General features: G+C 37.5%; 1 long non-coding RNA gene across 2 annotated transcripts; it reads left to right on the top strand.

Moving 5' to 3' along the window:
- The first annotated feature begins 9767 nt into the window (after positions 1–9767).
- LOC116423289 lies at positions 9768–14434 on the top strand. Of its 2 annotated transcripts, none has more exons than XR_004233842.1 (3): positions 9768–9856; positions 13368–13462; positions 14187–14434. It is a non-coding gene; the product is annotated as an uncharacterized LOC116423289 (long non-coding RNA). The 2 variants fall into 2 exon arrangements; XR_004233841.1 differs by lacking the exon at positions 9768–9856 and adding an exon at positions 11125–11211.
- Positions 14435–19612: the final 5178 nt, after the last annotated feature.

The following is a 19612-nucleotide window of genomic DNA, read 5'->3' as shown; positions in this document are numbered from 1 at the left end:
TTAAGATTTGTAACTAATTTATAAATATTATTTAATTTATCCTCACAACAACGCCAGGAGGTAGGTGCTGCTATTATTTCTATTTTAAGGTGGTGCAGTGGATAGAAAGGAAGACCAGCCTCAGACACTTACTACAATTATGATCCTAGGCAGATCATTTAACCTTGTTGGCCTCAGTTTCCCTCAAATGTAAAATGAATTGGAGAAGGAAATAGCAAATCACCTCAGTATCTTTTCCAAGGAAACCCCAAATAGAGTCAGGGATACTTGAATATGACTAAAATGCCTGAATAACAAACATAAGTTAAAAACTTGAGGCAGAGAAAGATTAAGTGACATATGTAGGGTTACACAGTGAGTTTGTATGGCTCAATTGGAACTCCTTCCTGAGTCCTGGTCCAGAACTCTCCCTACCTAGAACTCTCCCTAGTTGGCAAACAGTAGAAAGGGGGTGGGAGGAGAAGGCAGAAAGTATGTTAGATAGAAGAGAAAGTGATTTTTAGATTTTAATTTTATTCTCCATTATAGAACAGATGGTGCCTTTTCTTTCTTTCTATCTTTTTTTGTTTTAAGTAAGAGATGAAAAGCCAAGAATGAATATGGTTGGGTTTTTTTCCCCTAGATCATCTCATTCAACTTAACACAAATGTTGTTTTTTCACCTCCACAAATGTTCATATTTTGCTGATTCAGACTGCAGAGAAAATTCATCTTTCAATTCAAATTTGTACTAATGAAATATTTGCATTTGCCTAATGTTGCCTCTCTTCCAAATTTAATATTCCATCATCTCTGGACCTGCCTATCCTCTTGTCCTATCTGGGAAAATAAGCTAAGACAGGAAAGTGCAAAGAAGCATCATAAAACTAAACAAGATCAATGCTAGAAGCAGGGCTTGCTATCGGAACCGAGCATTTTTGTGTTTGGATCTGTTTAGTATTGTCTTCTGGGTGCCCATGGGAAGCACCAGTGAGGGTGGGTGGGTGAATCTAGAAAGGCTTCATTTTTCTTTTAGCTTTTTAATTTTCAAAATACATGCATAGATAGTTTTCAACATTCACCCTTGCAAAATCCTGTGTTCTAAATTTTTTTTTCTCCCTCCCTTCCTCCACTCCTCCCTTACACAGCAAATAATACATGCAATTTTTCTATACATATTTCTACAATTATCATGCTGCACAAGAAAAATCAGATAAAAAGGGAAAAATGAGAAAGAAAACAAAAAGCAAGCAAACAACAAAAAAGATGAAAGTACTATATTGTGATCCACAATCAGTTCCCATGAGTCTTCTCTCTGGGTGCAGATGGTTCTCTCCATCACAAAACCATTGGAACTGACCTGAATCATCTCATTGTTGAAAACAGCCATGCCCATCAGAATTGATCATCACAATGTTCTCTTGTTGCCGTATACAATGTTCTCTTGTTCTACTTACTTCAGTTAGCATCAGTTCATGTAAGTCTCTTCAGGGAGAAAGACCTCATTTAATGGTGGTATCTGAACTGAGTTTTAAATAATACCAGGAATTTGAAGAGGCAGAGGGGAAGAGGAAGGGCATTCCAGCCATGTGATCCAGGCATTGCAAAGGTCCTGAGGTAGAGGATCATGTTTGGAATCATGAGAGCAGCCACTTTGGAAGGTAAGATACAATGCAGTTTGGAAGGTAAGATACAATGCAATTGGAAAGATAAGTTGAGATCAAGTTATAAAAAACTCTAGCAGCCAGAAGGATCAGGAAAGGATTGAGCTAAGCTTTGAAAAAAACTAAGGATTCTAACAGTCAGATAAAGGGAGGAAATGAATTTTAGGCATAAGGACAGCCTAGACAATGGCATGGAGATGGGAAATGGAAGGAACAATGTGAAAGAACAGCGAGAGTGTAATTAATGTAAGTAGTAAAGCACTGGTTTTCATTATAAATATTAATTATTGATGAAGATTTTTATGAGTTCAAACTTCACCTCCATCAGAATTTGCACAATCTGTGTTCTAATTTTATGAATAATAAATAAGTGAAAGAGCTCACATCAGAGATTTATTTAAAATGGAAATTTCCATGATGCATCATGAAGTCATTACAGATTCAGCCCAATTTTCTACAAAACTGAAGAAAAATATCTTTGTTTTGCCTAAGGCTTTCGAGGTTACAAAGTAGAAAATATACATTACCCCATTTGATTCATATAATAATTTTGGGAGGTCAGCAGGGCACATCATTCCCAACTTATAGATGAACAAACTGAGGCTTAGAGAAGAAAGAACATTGGGTTAGGTGATTTAGTAAAACTTGGATTTTGGTTTAAGCTCTGCCCTTAAGTAGTATGACTGGTTATCACTCTGGACTTCAGTTTCTCCATCTGCAAATTGAGGAAATTCAACCATAGACCTTTAAGGTTGGTGTTTTTTTTTTTTGGCAAAAATACAAGAAGAAATTCAGTCCCTGCCCTCAAGAAACTTATACTATAATTATGGAAGACAACACAAAAAGAAAGCTAGAAGAAGATAGGAGGAATCAAATACAGCCAATACAGAGTGTGGTAGAGGAAGTATAGTATGCAGGCTGGAGAGGAATGAGACATGGCTGACATGGATGCCATCTGTATTTATTTATTTATTCTCATTTTCCAATTCTCTTATTTTTAAAAAAAATTTATTATAGCTTTTTGTTTACAAGATATTTGCATGGGTAATTTTTCAGCATTGACAACTGCAAAACCTTCTATTCCAACTTTTTTCCTCCTTCCTCCCACCCCCTCCCCAGCTGGCAGGTGGACCAATACATGTTAAATATGTTAAAGTATATATTAAATACAATATATGTATACATGTCCATACAGTTATTTTACTGCACAAGAAGAATCAGACTTTGAAATAATGTAAAATTAACCTGAGAAGGAAATAAAAAATTCAAGTGGACAAAAACAGAGGCATTAGAAATGTTATGTTGTGGTTCACACTCATTTCCCATAGTTATTTTGCTGAATGTAGCTGGTTCTATTCATTATTGAACAAATGGAACTGATTTGGTTCATCTCATTGTTGAATAGAGCCATGTCTATCAGAATTGATCATCATATAGTATTGTTGTTAAATTATATAATGATCTCCTGGTCCTGCTCATTTCACTCAGCATCAGTTCATGTAAGTCTCACCAATCCTCTCTGTATTCATCCTGTTAGTCATTTCTTACAGAACAATAATATTCCATAACATTCATTACCACAATTATATTCAGCCATTCTCCAGTTGATGGATGAGTGCCATTTTTAAATGGACATTCTAGGAGGAACCTAGAAAGCGAGAGGCTGTGTGAATATGTGAATTCCAGTGTGTGAATTCTTGGGCTAAAGTAGGACTTTAGGATCAAGTGCTGGCCCATAGGCCATGGTAAAGAAAGAATTCTGGAGTTAGAAGGGGCCTCAGAGACTATGTAGTAAATTCCATACCCAAAGAAGTCTCTTATAACATATCCAACAGGAGGTCATCCAGCCTCCACTTGAAGACCTCCATTGTGGGGGAACTTGTCACCTTTAAAAGCAGCCCATTTCCCTTTGAGACAGGTTCTCCTAATATCAAGTTTAAATTTTTTTCTTTGTGAATTCTACTCAAGACTCTAAGTTTGTCACTCATATAGCAAGGAGAACAAATCTAAGCTTTCTTCCATAAGACAACTCTTCAGGCAATTGAAAACAGATATAGCATGCTGCTTGTGTCCTGTTCTTCTCCAAGTTACACATCATCAAGTCCTTCAACTGATCTTCCTATGACACAGACTCAGGGCTCTTCATTATCTTGGGTGCCTCCTCTGAATACTTTCCAGCTTAGCAATGTCCTTTTTAAATTGTGGTACCCAGAACCAATCACAGTACTTTGGGTGTGTTTTGACCAGGATTAAATAAAAGGTTGGTCAACTAGGTAGTATGGAAGATACAGTGTATACCCTGGAGTCAGGAAAACTCATCTTCCTGAGTTAGAATCTGGTCTCTGACACTTACTAGCTATGTGATCCTGGGCTTGTCACTTCACCCTGATTGCCTCAATTCCTCATCTGTAAAAAATGAGTTGGAGAAAGAAATAGCAACCAGTCCAATATCTCTACCAAGAAAACCTCAAATGGAAAGAATCAGACATGACTCAACAACAATGACAAATGAAAGGTTAAGTGGCTTGTCCAGGGTTATGTAAATAGTAAATATCTAAAGCTGAATTCAAACCTCATGTTTTTCTGACTTCACGCCTAAAATTCTGTTCAGTCCACTCCTCTTCATGACACTAAGTACTTCTCTTGACTATCTCCTCCTTCTCCCTAGGACCACATCAGTGTTTTGGCTGCCCTAGAACACTGATGATTTATATGATGTTTGTGATCCATTGGATTTTAGACCCATTAGTCCCTCTAGACCTTTTTCAGATGAACCATATTTTTCCCATCTTTTGGGAAGATGATTTTTTTAAGCCTCTGGTATAAGACTTTAAGTTTATCCCTGTTACATTTTATCTCATTAAATTTGGCCCCAAATCTCTAGTCTGTTGAGTTCTTTTTTCATCTTTACTTGGTTGCTCTGTTATTTAGTTTGGTATGTATCCCTCCCAATGAACATGGGCAAGTATTTTTGACTTTTAATAAATACTCTCAGGATGTGTCCAAAAGAGAGAAAGAGACCAATATCAGACTGGAACAGAAAGAGATTGATAGGACATTGAATTTGAAATGAGGACTTAAAGGCTGCTAAGTGATGCTATAATGCACAGAACATTGAACCTGAAATCAAGAAGATTAATTTTCATTAGTTCAAATCTGACTTCAGACACTAGCTGTGTGATGCTGAGCAAATTGCATAATCCTGTTTGCCTCAATTCCTCATCTGTAAAATGAGTTGAAGAAGGACATGGCAAACTACTTCAGTATTTTTGCCAAAAAAAAAAAAAACACCAAATGGGGTTATGAAATCAGAAAAAAACTGAAAAACACCAATATAAGGGAATTTCAGGTTTTCTTGGATGCTCTTGAATGCTGGTGACTGCCTTGCAGATCATAAATTCCAAAATGACCGTTAATGTTACAGAGGGAAAAAGCAACCCATAGGTTAAAATACATAAAATCACATATTCAACACACACACACACACACACACACACACACACACATACACACACAACACACACACAACACTACCACCACCCAAAGAAATGATACACATATGAATTCCTCTTGGTAGTTTATGGAATGACTGAAGGAATCAAGTGAACAGAAGCACTAAGCAGCCTTCTGGAGGAAGCAAGATTTGTGTGGTGATTTGAAGAAGGACAAGTTGACAAAGAGAAGGGCAGAGATTTTTCTAGGGGCTGCAGCTAAAGGCTCTGGTCCCAGTTTTTCCCCTGAGGCATTTCAGTGTGGCACAAAAAAAAAAAAATTGGTTCTTTTGTTTCCAGGTTGACTTCCAGTCCTTATATAATATATAATAACATTATATGAGAATATACTATACATATTAACGTTATTCTCTTCAATATATGTGTTGAAATGTCAAAAAGGTGGCTTCAATGTACTTCACTAAATGCCCATTCTGTCACTAAAGAATAACTCAAAGAAGAAGATAGTGTAGTGTCCGTGTTCAGTGACAGAATAATGCTTATTTTGCTTCAGATACTTCCTAGATGTGTGATCCTGAGTAATTAATTTATCCTCTGTTTGCTTCAGATTACTTATCTGTAAAATGGGGATAATAATAGTGTTGGGATTCAGGAGTTGGACCCTCAAAATATTAGGGTTCCAGACCAGTGTTATGAGGCATCTCAAAAGAATTTCTTGACTTAGACCATCTCCAAATCAAGAGGCAAAGATTTTATTATTATAACGTCCTTGACAATGGGTTAAGTTGCAAAAGAGAGTTGGAAAAAACGATGGATGGTCAGGTATTTTTATAGGAAAAAAAGAAAGAAAACCAGGAGCTCCATGTCACTGACCTTAAAGGCGGAGTTAGGGATGATTAGGTTAAGCATCTCACCTTACTATTGTTCCTCTTTAGCTCTGGGATGTCATTGACATGGGGATTTTATGGCTTAGAGTTTGAGCTGGGGCTAAGGGTTAGGTTAGGCATCTCACCTTAAGATTGTTACTCATTTTAGCTGTCCATTAAAATGTAAATTAAGAAAACAGAGCTACCAGTATTCTTGTGGAGCCAGCATCTAGGCCACAAAATATAAACTAGGACAACATCCTCTAAAGGCAGAATTACAGCATTCCTAAAACAAGACAATTTGAAACCTGCATCACACCATCCCCAAGGACTGCATTGCTAAGGTCATTATTTCCTGGGGTCAGGCAGCCTGGTGGTGACAATCACACCAATAACAATTATCTCCTAGGATTGTTGGGAGGATAAAGTAATGTTTATAAAAAATTTTTTAAACTTTAAAGTATTATTGAATTACTATCATGATCATGATCATTATTATTATTATTATCATTTGCTTCTGACTATATAACATAATGAATGGAGAAGGCTGACCTTGAAAGCAGAAAGAAGTGAGTTCAAGTTCTACTGCTGATATATTTTAGTGTCTAAAACAAGAGGTAGGCCCACTGGATAAAGCTCTGGGCCTGGAGTCAGGAAGATATCGATTCAAAGCTGGCCTGGGGCATTTAGTAAATCTGTGACCCCTGGCAAGCTACTTAACCTCTCTGTCTGCTTTAATCCCCTAGAGAAGAAAATGGCAAAACATTTTCTTGGCATCTTTGCCAAGAAAATCCCATGGACCCTATAATTCATAAGGCCATGAAGAGTCGGACATTACTGAATGAGAAATCCCAAGTAAAACTCTAAGATTAATTTCAGATATGCTTTGTTGGGGGAAATATTCACACCTGGAGCTGCTCGTCTTGATCTAGATCAAAATACACATTCCCTCCTCCACTACCACACATACTCCTAAGTGATCCAACATCCCTTCAAGTCCATTGGTGAATTCCTCTAAATTCTTCCATTTTGGGGAGGATCTTTGACCATTCATCTTTCATTCCTCTTCTTGGCTATGACTCTTAATTTCTGAACTTTTGAAGAAGTCCTGGATCACTAAGCAGGGTTGGCAGAGAAAGCTGAAATAGTGATAAGATTACAAATAGGGAAAGGCACTGAGTTCAGCTTTATAGTTCCAAGTTTTGGGGAGGTCATGGGTAACACCACCTTATTCTCTTTAATCAGAAAGCCAAGTTATGTCAACTCTCCCCCTGCCCCTACAAATCTGTCCATGGTTCACACCATCTTTGCTGAATCTCTTTTGGGTTAACCCCACCAAAGCCTTCTGCCTCAAGATATCTTTCTTCCTATCCCCTTCCTCATACCTCAAGGTGTCTTTCTCCTTACAGCTAACTAACTCTTTTAGGGTGCTAAACTCCTCTGTGGATTTAGCCTGCCAGTTAATGGCATCCTCCCACTTCGTGGAATATTTCCTTTCTCCTAGCTAATTATGAGTTCCCCTAGACAATGTATTTCATATTTACCACACCTAGTGTCTTACGGTATTTCATCATTTTGTCTTCTCAAAAATAAATCTCCCTTTTGGCAAAGAGAATGGCCATTGTGAATTTTTCACATGACTGAATCCAACGTTTCGGGCCCCAAATCCCAACATCAGGGGCCAGTTGCTCTCCTCAATCTCAACATTTGGTGCTGAATCTCAAACACATCACTCTGCCAACTTTCTCATTGTGGAAGATCCCTCTGACTCTCTTACCCCCTTTCTCCCATTACTGAATTTCCTCTGAGGACTTCCATTTTTGGAAATGATCCAAGTTGACTCTGCTTCTAATTCTCTGGACTCCACCACCATGTTTGAATTCAAGGCAGTACTTTGACCTTTTCTCCTCCCACTTTTTTAGCTTCCTTTTATCTAGTGTTCTTTCATTAGACTGTAAGCTCCTTGAGGAAAAGGATTATCTTTATTTTTGCTTGTTATTTCTATTCCCAGCAGTACTTAGCATAGTTCCTAGCACAAGTATTAACAAATACTTGTGAACTGACATCGACAGGATTTTTATCCCCTTCCATTCTTGTCCTCCTAGACCTCACATAATATGAGTGAAGTGATCTTCCCCAAAGGTGGCTGTGTTTCACTAGAAGGATTTGCTTCCTCTTTATTGGATCTGGGTTGTCAATCATTTGCATAAGTTTGGGGAAAGAAGGACTAACTTAAGTGATATAGCATTCACTTCCGTTCTGGTTCCCTAAGCATAGGAGGTACAAGAAAGTGCTTTGAGACACTGCCAGCACGTATGTTCCAAAACCAAACATCTGGGAAGTGTGGGCTCAGCTCACACTTGGGAATAACACAAAGAATGATGCTTGAAAGTCTTGTTTCTGGGATCCTTGGGTTTCCTGTCTGACGACTGCCCCTGCTGAGTGGGAGGTGGAAAATTTTATGATCAAACCCTCTGGTATTTGGGGGAAACTACTGTTTATCCTCCAAGTTGATTTATGCAATTGTGAACTTCTAAACCACCCCCTTCTTTCCATGCCTACTGTCAAAAACATCCTTCTTCTTCTCTTGGGAAACCTATTTTTTTCCTGCCTTCTCCTGAGGGATTTTAAAATATAAGTTAGAGAATTTGTTGTGTTGGGGATCTCATGGTGTCTTTTGTTGCTTCATAAATATGATTCTATCTGAGATACTAAATTAGATCATGGTGTTCTAAATCAGAGCAGGCTTCAGGACACTGGTCTCTCTTTGTTCCTTTTTTAGTTGTCTAGTCTTCCCTCAGTCACCTTGAGTGTTTTGAGTGAGACAGTGTAGCTGTCTCTCAGGATTTCATTCTCAGTCTTTATTTCTGCCTCTACCACTCCCATTCTTGGTGATTCTATCTACACTTGGAGCTTCAATTGTCTCAGGCAAATCTCAAGATTGTAATTTACAGATCTACAGATCTGATTTATTGGTGGTAAGCTGAAATGGATCAAAATACACACACACACACACACACACACACACACTCACACTCACACTCACACTCACACACACACACACACACACACACACACCTGAATGACCCTGTCCAGTATCTCTGCAAATCCATTTAGAGACCAGTCTCTTTGGATCCTATTGTTTTATTTTGTGCATTTTAAAATATAAGAAAAGGACCACAGGTTTGACCAGGTTATAAAAAGGTTTGCAAATCTCCCCCCCTCCCCCAATCCAAAGGTTAAGAACTTAGATTAAGAATGTGGCTTGGAGGTTTAGTGACTAAGAACAATGATGGTGCCATCATTTGAAATAAATTGTGAAGAGGGCTAGATTCTATTTTAGGAAAGGTGAAAAATTAAAATTTGGAGGTGTTGATAATAAGATACTAGAAGGGCATCTCTATTGAAAGATCAACCAGTTAAAGATGGATTAGGTTCCAGGGGAGAGAACCCTTGATCCAGACCTTGAAGTCTTTTTTCCATCTTTTTTTTCTTTATCTTCCATATTTAATCAGTTATCAAGCTTTGTCTTTTCTAACTCTGAAGCATCTTTTTCATCCATCTCCTCCACTTTACTCTCACTGAGATTTTTATTCAATGCCTCATCTGTTGCTGTTGTTTGTCCTTCCTTCTCAAAGAGGGCCATGACATCAGTGAAGTACATGAGAGTCATGGTTCATAGTTTAAAAGAATTATGAGATTCTCTTAAAGTCACAAAGAGTTTATTTATGACATAACTGACAGGCTAATCTATAAAGGAAGTCTAGCAAATTAGAAGTAATTCAGGAGAGTTTTATATACTGAAAATTTGGGGCCTACCTAGCAGGCTAACAGACTACAAGATTGTAAATTATAAATGAAGAATAAGGAAGAAGCCAAGAAATCTTTTCATCCAGGTAAGGAGACAGAATTTTTTTAAGCAAGGTGTTATCAATCAGACAGGATGTTTTTTTTTGTTGTTGTTTTTTGTTTTTTGGGTTTTTTTGCATATAAGAAACAAGAACAAAAGATTCCAAGAGGTTTTATTGCTCCACATCCCTAGCTAGGTATTTGGTGTTCGGTAGACCCATGGCTGTGAGCCATCATCTGAGAGGTGATACTATGGCATGAAAGTTAATTGGATTTAAATGAGGATGGATTGTGCAAAGAGTCACCAGCCTCATTTTCTCTTTTGGAGCCATGTTGGTCCAGGGGCAAGATATAAATCACAGTGCCTGGAGATTATCCTGGATGCAGTAGGGATCACTTCTTTCCTGAACTGTAGTAATCAGCTCCTAACTGGTACCCTTACTTCCCTCCCCAAGTCTATACTCTCTGTAAGGCATTGTGGAAGAGGCTGGGATTACAAAGACAAAACCCAAACAACTCCTTTTTGCTCTTCAGATCCCTGTTTGGAGCTTAGATTCTACTTCACATTGTTGCTCAAATAATTTGTCTATGTTCAAGAACATTCCAATCACAATGATCAAAAACTTTCAATGTTTTCTTTTGGTTTACAAGTTACAATTAAAATTCTTTAGAATTTAAAGCCTTTCACAATCTGACTATAGCTCTGAGGGACTTAATTTAACACTTTTTCCCCTCAATAGAAAGACTATTTCATTTCCCCTCAATAGAATGTAAGATCTTGAGGGAAAAGACTATTTCATTTTTCTATTTGTATTGCCTGGCACAATGCCTTGTGAGAGAGAACTGAAACATACTTTTTGAGTTGAATGCACTCTAAGCTCCAATTCAAAGAGATGACTTGCTGCTCCCCAATCTCATTCCAGCCTTTTCTGCTTTGAATACATTCCACAGATCCTATATCCCATGACTGTGACCAGACTGTAACTAGGATGGGGCTATTGAATTTTTGATCCAGAATATAGAATTGAAGAGGCAGTGGGGAGGTACATTAGATGGAGCACTGCTCCTGGAATCAAGAGTTCCTGAATTCAAATCTAACCTCAGACACTTACTAGCTGCTTTTATCTATAAAATCACTTAATCACACTAAATCACTTAACTCTTGATGCCTCAGTTCCTTATCTATAAGATGAGTTGGAGAAAGAAATGGCAAACCATACCAGTACCTTTGCCAAGAAAACCCTAAATGAAGTCACAAAGATTTGAACATGACTAAAACAACCAACAGCAGAATTGAAATGGGCACTGGTAATATGTATATACTTTCAGTTAACATCAGAGACATAACTGAGATTAGTGCATGGTTAACAAGAATAAATAGCTGTCAGGAAACTGCCAGATGGTAAGATTCCTCCTTTCTCTCTAATACCCGCCCTTCTCTCTTCCGCTGCCACTTGTGGCAGCTTCCCAACAGCATCATTGAAGTGTTCCAGAGTTCCTTCCCTTACCAAATTTGCTCTTAGAAGTCCATTTAAATGTTCATTTCAAGGCAAACTTCTGAAAATATGCCTCAAGTAACAAACTTTTAAAGATAAATTCAAGTCTCTACAATTCTGAACTTTGAGTCAAAACCCTAGTTTCCTTCACCTTTATTCCAGTCTGGTTATAGGCATGAGATTCAGGGACTTGTGGAATTCATGGAGACAAGAGAAGGCCATGGTGAGACTGAAGAGAGCTAATATTCCAGTTTGATTGGAATTTAGAGTTAATTCAATTAAGCTCTTTCCCTTGAAAACATGAAAAAGTTCCCAACTCCCAGTTCACTTGCTACCTCCTTAATCAAGGCTTCCCTAATTTTCTCCAACTTCAAAATGTTTCAATATCCTTTCTTCAGATATTTCCTTTGCCCTTTTCACAGTCTACTCAGGTCATATTTACTTGTATATACATTTTAAAATCCTACATTAGATTGTAACTTATGAAGGTTGAGACTTTTTTTATTTTTATATTCCCAATCTTTAGCACTACTCTCTGCACACAGTAGACACTAACTAAATATTTGTTGGATTGTGATGAGTCTAGGCAATTCCAATAGACTTGGGCTGGAAAATGCCATTCACATTTAGAGAGAGAACTATGGAGATTGAATGTGGATCAAAGCATAGTATTTTCACCTTTGTTTTTTTCTTTCTCATGGTTTTTTCACTGTTGATCTGATTTTTCTTGTACAACATGATAAATATGGAAATGTGTTTCAAAGAATTGTACATATTTAACTATATCAGATTATTTGTTGTCTGGGGGAAAGAATAGGTTGGGAAAAGAGAAAGATAATTTTGGAATATAAAGCCTTACAAAAATGAATGTTGAAAACCATCTTTATGTATAATTGAGAAACATATAATAAAATTTCTTACTTGGTTTAAATAAATAAGTGTGAGGGGAAAATAAGTAAAATAAATTTTATTGATAAAAAAATGTTTGTTGGATATAATTTTATTGAATTCAGTTAGAACTAGAATAGGCATTGGGGCTATCTAGCCTAACTCTTTCACTTTAAAGATAAAGAAACTAAGAAGACTATGATAGTTAAAAGGAGGAGGGCCCATGATCACAGAGGTAGTTAGTGCCAGAACCATGATGAGAGCGCAGGGCTCTTGATTTCCCTTTTAAATACCCATTCCCCTACAGCACTTTGGTCCTAGTCACTCTTCCTAGTCACCCATAACTGTTCACATTTCCCTAAGAGGCTGTTTCCATTAAACTGCCATTTGCAAGTCTCCTCCAGCTGGATCACAAGAGAAATCTATGTTTTCACACAGGCAGCAGATGGATCCTAGGGAGCCCCTGCCTGAAAATTTCAAAACTAGCATCAGGAGCCTTGAATCTCAAACATATTTCAGAAGGGGAAGGGAAGAGGAGAAAAACCCAATTCAGGTTCAGCAAAATCAGACAAAGAGACTTTACATTTGGGTCAAGAGGAAAACTGAAAAGATGCCAAACAGGCTGTGGGAAAGATGCAGAGAGAGAGAGACAAAATATAAAGTCTGGACTGGAGAGAAGGTTCATCCTCTGAATTTCACATATCCTAAGGGAACTGGATCAGATGTTCTGGCTGAGGCTGGGATGGAAGTCATTCAAATGTTGATTCTCTGAGAGTCTGGGGCTCTAGACCACTTTGTTCCATTTTCCAAGCCTAGTTTTCAAAATGAGAGGAAGCTTAATGTAGTCGATAGAGCCAGGAAGACTAATTTTCAAGTCTTATTTCTGACACATACTGGCTCAAGACCCTATGAACATCACTTAAATTTCCCAATGCCACAGAGCACACTCTCTAAGTAGTTGTTTAACTGCAACTTGTGGAGGGATTTTCCATACTAGAAATTCCTTGTAATGAGGAAACCACAGGTCTGAACTACACATTCTACTTCACCCTATAAAAAAAGAGAATATTTTAAAATGGAATTCATTATTCTCTTTTTCAACACCAATTTAATGTGGCTTTCTTAAAAGAAGAGTTAGTTGGATTATTTATTTTTTTTTTTTGCTTACTCATAGGTGAAGCTTTCCTTTCGCCTCCCTCCTCCATCTCCACCTTGCCCACCACCACCCACTTCAGTCTGTCATTTCTGAGAGTATGACAAAAACAACAGGTCAGTTTCATTTAATTTTACTTTATACAAATAAATCTGACTGTGTTTAAATGGAAATGCTTTCTCTAGCTTCAGCTCCCTCCCTTTCCATCTTCCATCTTCTCTCCCCCACAGAACACATCAGCATCTCAGATGGAGATCTGGAGTGCTATTAAAAGGAGCCTGAGTCCCTCTTTAAAAAAAAAAAAAAGAACAATGACCCAGTCTAATTTTTGGTTTATACCTAGATTCTGACTCTGTTTCAGACCTTTCCCCCTTGAAGTCCATCATTGTTAATGAAGTACAAGAACTTTTGTGCAGACAGAAAACATATAGTCCCAAACCTTTGCATCCTTGGGGAAGCTGAGCATATTTATGAAACAAGACATAATTTCTCCACTAGACCTCCCCACAGAGTTGTCCAGAAATGTGGTAGAACTATCTAATAAAAGCCCAATTTGTTCAGTGAAAATGTAGCATTTTCATTGATAGGAACTGGTGCCACCTGCTATTTAAAGATGCCTTCCCTTCTACCTTTCTTCTCCCTTCTCCTCTGGCCTAAATCATCTGACCCACCACCTCAACCAGCTATGACTTGGAAAAGGTTCTGCCTCTGCCCTCCACACTTGGAAACATAAATAGTCCTGTCGGTCCAACCTGTGTGTGTGTTTCCCTAAGTGTATGTACATGCATATGTGCTTATGCAAGTTACTTTTAATAAGTCATCTAATATCTTTGGTTACAGCTAAGGATTACAGAAATAGCTTCAACTAAAATGGCCAGCAGAGGAGGAATAAGGTGTACCCTAACAAGTGCAGAGAAAGGAGGCTCTCAGTTTCCTTCAGTCTCAGCTCACTGATTGACTCACCATCACAGCTCCTGCTGAGAAAAGCTGTGACAACTGAGAGGGCGGAGGAGAGAGAAGAAGTAGAGAGCAAAGGGGAGGGGAGAGAAGAAGAAGAGAAATGAAGGAAAAGGATGAGAGAGAAAGAGAAGGAAAGAGAGAAAAGTAAAGGAAGAAAGTGGTAGAGAGCAGAGAAGAGGAAATGAGGGGAGAAGGAAAAGAGGAGAGAAGAGGAGGGGAAAGGAAGAAAGAGGAGGAGGAGAAAAAAGAGAAGGGAAAAGAAGAGAGGAAGAAAGAGGAAGTGGAAGGGGGAAAAGGGAAGCGGAAGAGAGGAAAGATGAAAGTATAGGAGGAAATCCATAGAAGAGATTGCTGAAGTACAGACACCAATAGAAGGACAAATAGAACCCATCCACTTTGACCCCACTAAACTCTCATTCAGAACTCATAGGGAATGTAATTTTCACTGAAATATCCAGTTAAGTGAAATGAATAGAAAATTATGTTTTCCCAACCCTTGCCAAATTGGAATTCACTATCTTTCCTTAGGGTCATTTAATGAACATAGATAAATCTTGCTTGAATGGTTCTGAATCTTTTAAAAGAATTATTCATAGAACAGGTCTGGGTTGAAGAAAATACTGATGGGTTGATTCTGGAGATAGCTGATAGAGATGGTGATAACTGATTTTTGAATGAAATCATGGTTCTTATTGTTGCTGAAAAATAAAAGATTATTAAGAAAATATCAATTATTACTTAAGCATCTCTTTATAATAACTATAATAATAGAAAATATAAGGTGGGAATAGGCAAATTTTTGCAAAAAATAATTATAGTTTATTGCATTTTATAGTCACAAAACACTGAATAGTAGTGAGAATATATATTTATTTGTTGACTATCAAAAATCTTTGGATCTATAGAACAAAATGCTGCACCACCCTCAGCATTCCTCAAATAAGGGATCCAAGTACATAACAAAAATTCCTTGAAAGATATTAAATTAGTAGTGCAACCCTTTAGTCTCTGGACTAACACATACTAGAATAATTCTAGCATGTTATAATCTCATGACAAATGCTTATGATCAATTGTTCTTGGGGATATCCTCCAACCCATTCTCTCTTTGTCTCATATTGTCATCACTCAAACTTGTCTCTGGGAAATCTCGAATATAGCCCTAACATAGTTTATGTCTAAGTCTCCATAAACATGGGGAAAAGGGTCTTAACCTACCATAGAAATGTTCAAGGTAGCAATATACTGTACTGAATATAGGACAGCCTTCAATCGACCCCATAGAGAAAATGAGGTGGGGAGGAGGGCAGCAGAGTGAAAACACATAAAGATTAGTTCATACTAGTTCATAAACAATAGATGTAAGGTCATCCTTTTCTACTGAGTCCAATCTTTTCTAATATCCCTTTCCAGTGTGTTTAGCCTTTCTAAGGTCTTAAAATCCTCCAGATCCAAAGCACCACTGTTGTTCATACCTTTCTTAGAAGGGACAATAATTTGGAATTGCTAATGGGGTAATCCCCAATATTCCAGTGAATGGGATGTCCTACTTTTACCCCCAGAAACCTATACAGGTATGTAGGAATATATTCCTACCCTGTGGTTTATATTCTCCTTATTAAGGAAAAAAAAACTTTCCAATTAGGCAGACTCTTAGACAAACTAGTAAATTCCACTTTAGTCCCAAAGACCTGAGAGAACCATTTGCCATTCAGAATTATAATATTATCTACTGCAGTATATCTGCCAAGAAAAACCCAAATGGGGTCATGACAAGTCAGACATAACTGAAAACAATTGAACAACATCAACAAGAAGGAAAATGAACTTGGAAATACTAGAGAGGCAACTTCCTTCCCATTAGAACTTTATCTTCTGAATAATTCTCAGAAATTGTTGTCATCTAACTCTTTTTTTTTAGAGGTCTTGTATTTTTTTTGAATTATAACTTTTTATTGATAGTACATATGCATGGTTAATTTTTTACAACATTATCCCTTGTACTCACTTTTGTTCTGATTTTTCCCTTCCCTCCCTCCCTCCACCCCCTCCCCTAGATGGTAGGCATTCTTATACATGTAAGAATGTTATAACTATAACTATATATACATATATAGTTATAGATATAACAGTATATATGTTATATACTATATATAAATATAGTATATAGTTATATATGTTATAGTTATATAAATATGTTTTATATGTTAACATATAGTTAAATATGTTAAACATGTTATATATGTTATCTATATAGTACATATAGATACAATATATGTGTGCAGAACAGTTCTCTTTTTGCATAGGAAGAATTGGATTTAGAAGGTAAAAATAACCTGCGAAGAAAAACAAAAAATGCAAACAGTTCACACTCATTTCCCAGTGTTCCTTCTCTGGGGGTAGCTGATTCTGTCCGTCATTGATCAATTAAAACTGAGTTAGATCTTCTCTTTATTGAAGAAATCCACTTCCATCAGAATACATCCTCATACAGTATCGTTGAAGAATATAATGATTTCCTGGTTTTGCTCATTTCACTCAGCATCAGTTTATGTAGGTCTCTCCAAGCCTCTCTGTATTCATCCTGCTGGTCATTTCTTACAGAACAATAATATTCCATAACATTCATATACCACAGTTTATTCAGTCATTCTCCAATTGATGGGCATCCATTCATTTTCCAGTTTCTAGCCACTACAAACAGGGCTGCCACAAACATTTTGGCACAGGCAGGTCCCTTTCCCTTCTTTCATCTAACCCTTTATGATCCTGTTTGGGTTTTCTTGGCAAAGACAGTGGAGCAGTTTGCCATTTCCTTCTCCAGCTCATTTTACAGATGAGGAAACTAAGGCAAACATAGCTAAGTGACTTGTCCAGGGTCACTAAACTAGAAAGTGCCAGACCCAGATTTAAATTAAAAGATGTGTCTTCCTGACCACAGGCCAAATGCTTTATCCACTGGGTCACCTAACTTCACAGGAATAGGAGAAGGCAAAATCAAGTCCCTTGTTTCCTTATTCCATGGCTTAGGGGACCTTGATAGTCCACTGGTTTCTTCTGGGGCCATAAAAGCAATCCTCTTTCTTTTCCAAAAAGTTAATGCTGTCCAGAAGAGCCTATTTTCTCTCTATGAAACTAGATCCTTAGTTTTTAGTTCTTTCATCATAAAAACATCTGCTATAATTTTTCAACCTTTTCTTCTTTATTTGGTTAAAAAAAAAGGCATCATGGTGATATCTCGGCTTGCACATGAATTGGATTTAAGTGAGCCAGAGTTGCACAAAGTTATCAGCCTCATTCTTTCCAGAACCATTGAATTCCAGTGACAGGATGAAAGTCAGGAGAACTAGTGGTGGCCCAGGAAGCAGTGAGTGACTTTGGCATCTTTGATGTCTGGCCAAACTCTAAGTGCACTACAGAGCCTCCTTGAGCTGCATTCATGGCCATCACAACAATTCATCTGGAAGTCAAACCATCACTCATGATGTCATTGGTCCTCTTCCAAAAAGAAAGGACAAACAACAACAGCAATAGCACAATAATATTTCATTGCATTCATGCATCGTAATTTGCTCCCAAATTGATGGGTTCTTCTTTAATTTCTAGTTCTTTCACCACAAAAAGAGCTGATATATATATATAATATGCACATATATTATATGTATATATATACATACACTCATGTGCATAGTATATATGTTTGTGTTTTACATGTATATGTACAAATCCTTTTCGTCTTTCTTTGATCTCCTTGGAGAATAGGCCTAATAAGGGTATGCTGGGTCAAAGAGTATTCTTAATTTAGTAACTTCTGTGAACAGTTCCAGATTGCTTTCTAAAACAGCTGTTCTAGAAATTCACAGCTCCATCAAGAGTAACTTAATGCCTCATATATAATCTTACAGAATGAGTCCCTTTTACAATAAGGCTTCTAGCAAAGCTCAGGAATATAACAAAAATTTCACAATATTTTCTACATAATATTAAACAAATATTCCCATCTTTACTAAGTCACTTATACAGAGAGGGATACTTTGGAAGGCTATGTGATATAGTAGTGAGGGAAAGCACAGGCTTTGGAGTTGGAAAATCTGGGTTCAAATCCTGTCACTGACATTTATCACCTGTATGATTTTAACTTAATATGTCCTCAGTTTCTCACCTGTATAATGAAGAGGTTGTAATAGCTGTCTTCTGAGGGCCCTTCCAGGTCTAGATCTTATGATCTTTGAGCTGATGCTGATGATGATCACATATGTGATCAAAATTCACCACTGACCTAACAGTCACACATTTTGACTATAATTCTCCAGACCAACCTTGGCCCCAGTACATTTCTAGATCATATAAATGAGTTCCAGAAGTATTCCTAAGAGTTTTCCTATATATCCACATAGAAAAAAATCAAGTGAATGAAAAACGATTGTTTTTCATAGCAGGCTGAATAACCCTTAGAGCTAATTCATCAATTCATTTGTCTGAGAAAGACATCTGGGATGAAAAATAAACAGGAATCAGAAATGAACACCAAAAAAAAGAGTGTTCTGGATGGCTCCTGGGATATTGTTCATTACTTTTTATGACCTGGAACTTCTCCCCAAAGGCCCATCTTTTTAACATTAATGTTCTTCCACTGATCCTGTGTGGCTACAAGTCATGGAAGAACATAGTCTCTCCAAAATTACAATTGCAGGTCAATCAAAGGGGAATAGAAAAGGTCAGGATAAGGGTGAGTTGGAGGTGTCCCACTGTTAGCCCAAAATTGTGCAGATGAGTTGGTCTCAAAGCTATTAAAGAGATATATGACCAGAAAAGAAGGTGGGTCAATCATGTAAGGAAAGCAATTGTAAACATGTGGCTGAGAGACAAGAAGACAGCATAGGGGAGAGAGCTCTGGTCCTAGAATCAGGAAGAACTGTGTTCAAAGCCACTCTCAAACATTTGCTAACTGTGTGATACTGGACAAGTCACTTGACTCCTATCTGTTAGTTTCTTCATCTGTAAAATGGAGATAATAACCACAATTACTTCCTAGGGTTATTTTGAAGGTCAAATGACATAATATTTGTGAAGTGCTTTGCAAACCTTAAACATACTACATAAATACCATTAAATAAGAGAGAGCTCCTGAGATTCATTGTTAACTACATTGTCAGGAGATTTGGAAGGAAGGTCCCTAGAACGTTGAATGGACTCCCTGTGGAAGATTTATGGGAGAATGTATGTCACACTGGACAAAAAAGACTGGATGGGTTGCCATCTGCACTGTTGAAGGGAATCTCATAGCATCACTGAGGGACTAAAGT

Source organism: Sarcophilus harrisii, chromosome 1 (assembly GCF_902635505.1).
Source record: "Sarcophilus harrisii chromosome 1, mSarHar1.11, whole genome shotgun sequence".
NCBI lineage: Eukaryota > Metazoa > Chordata > Mammalia > Dasyuromorphia > Dasyuridae > Sarcophilus > Sarcophilus harrisii.
Note: the sequence above shows the minus strand (reverse complement) of the source record. Positions and strands in the feature narration are given on the sequence as shown.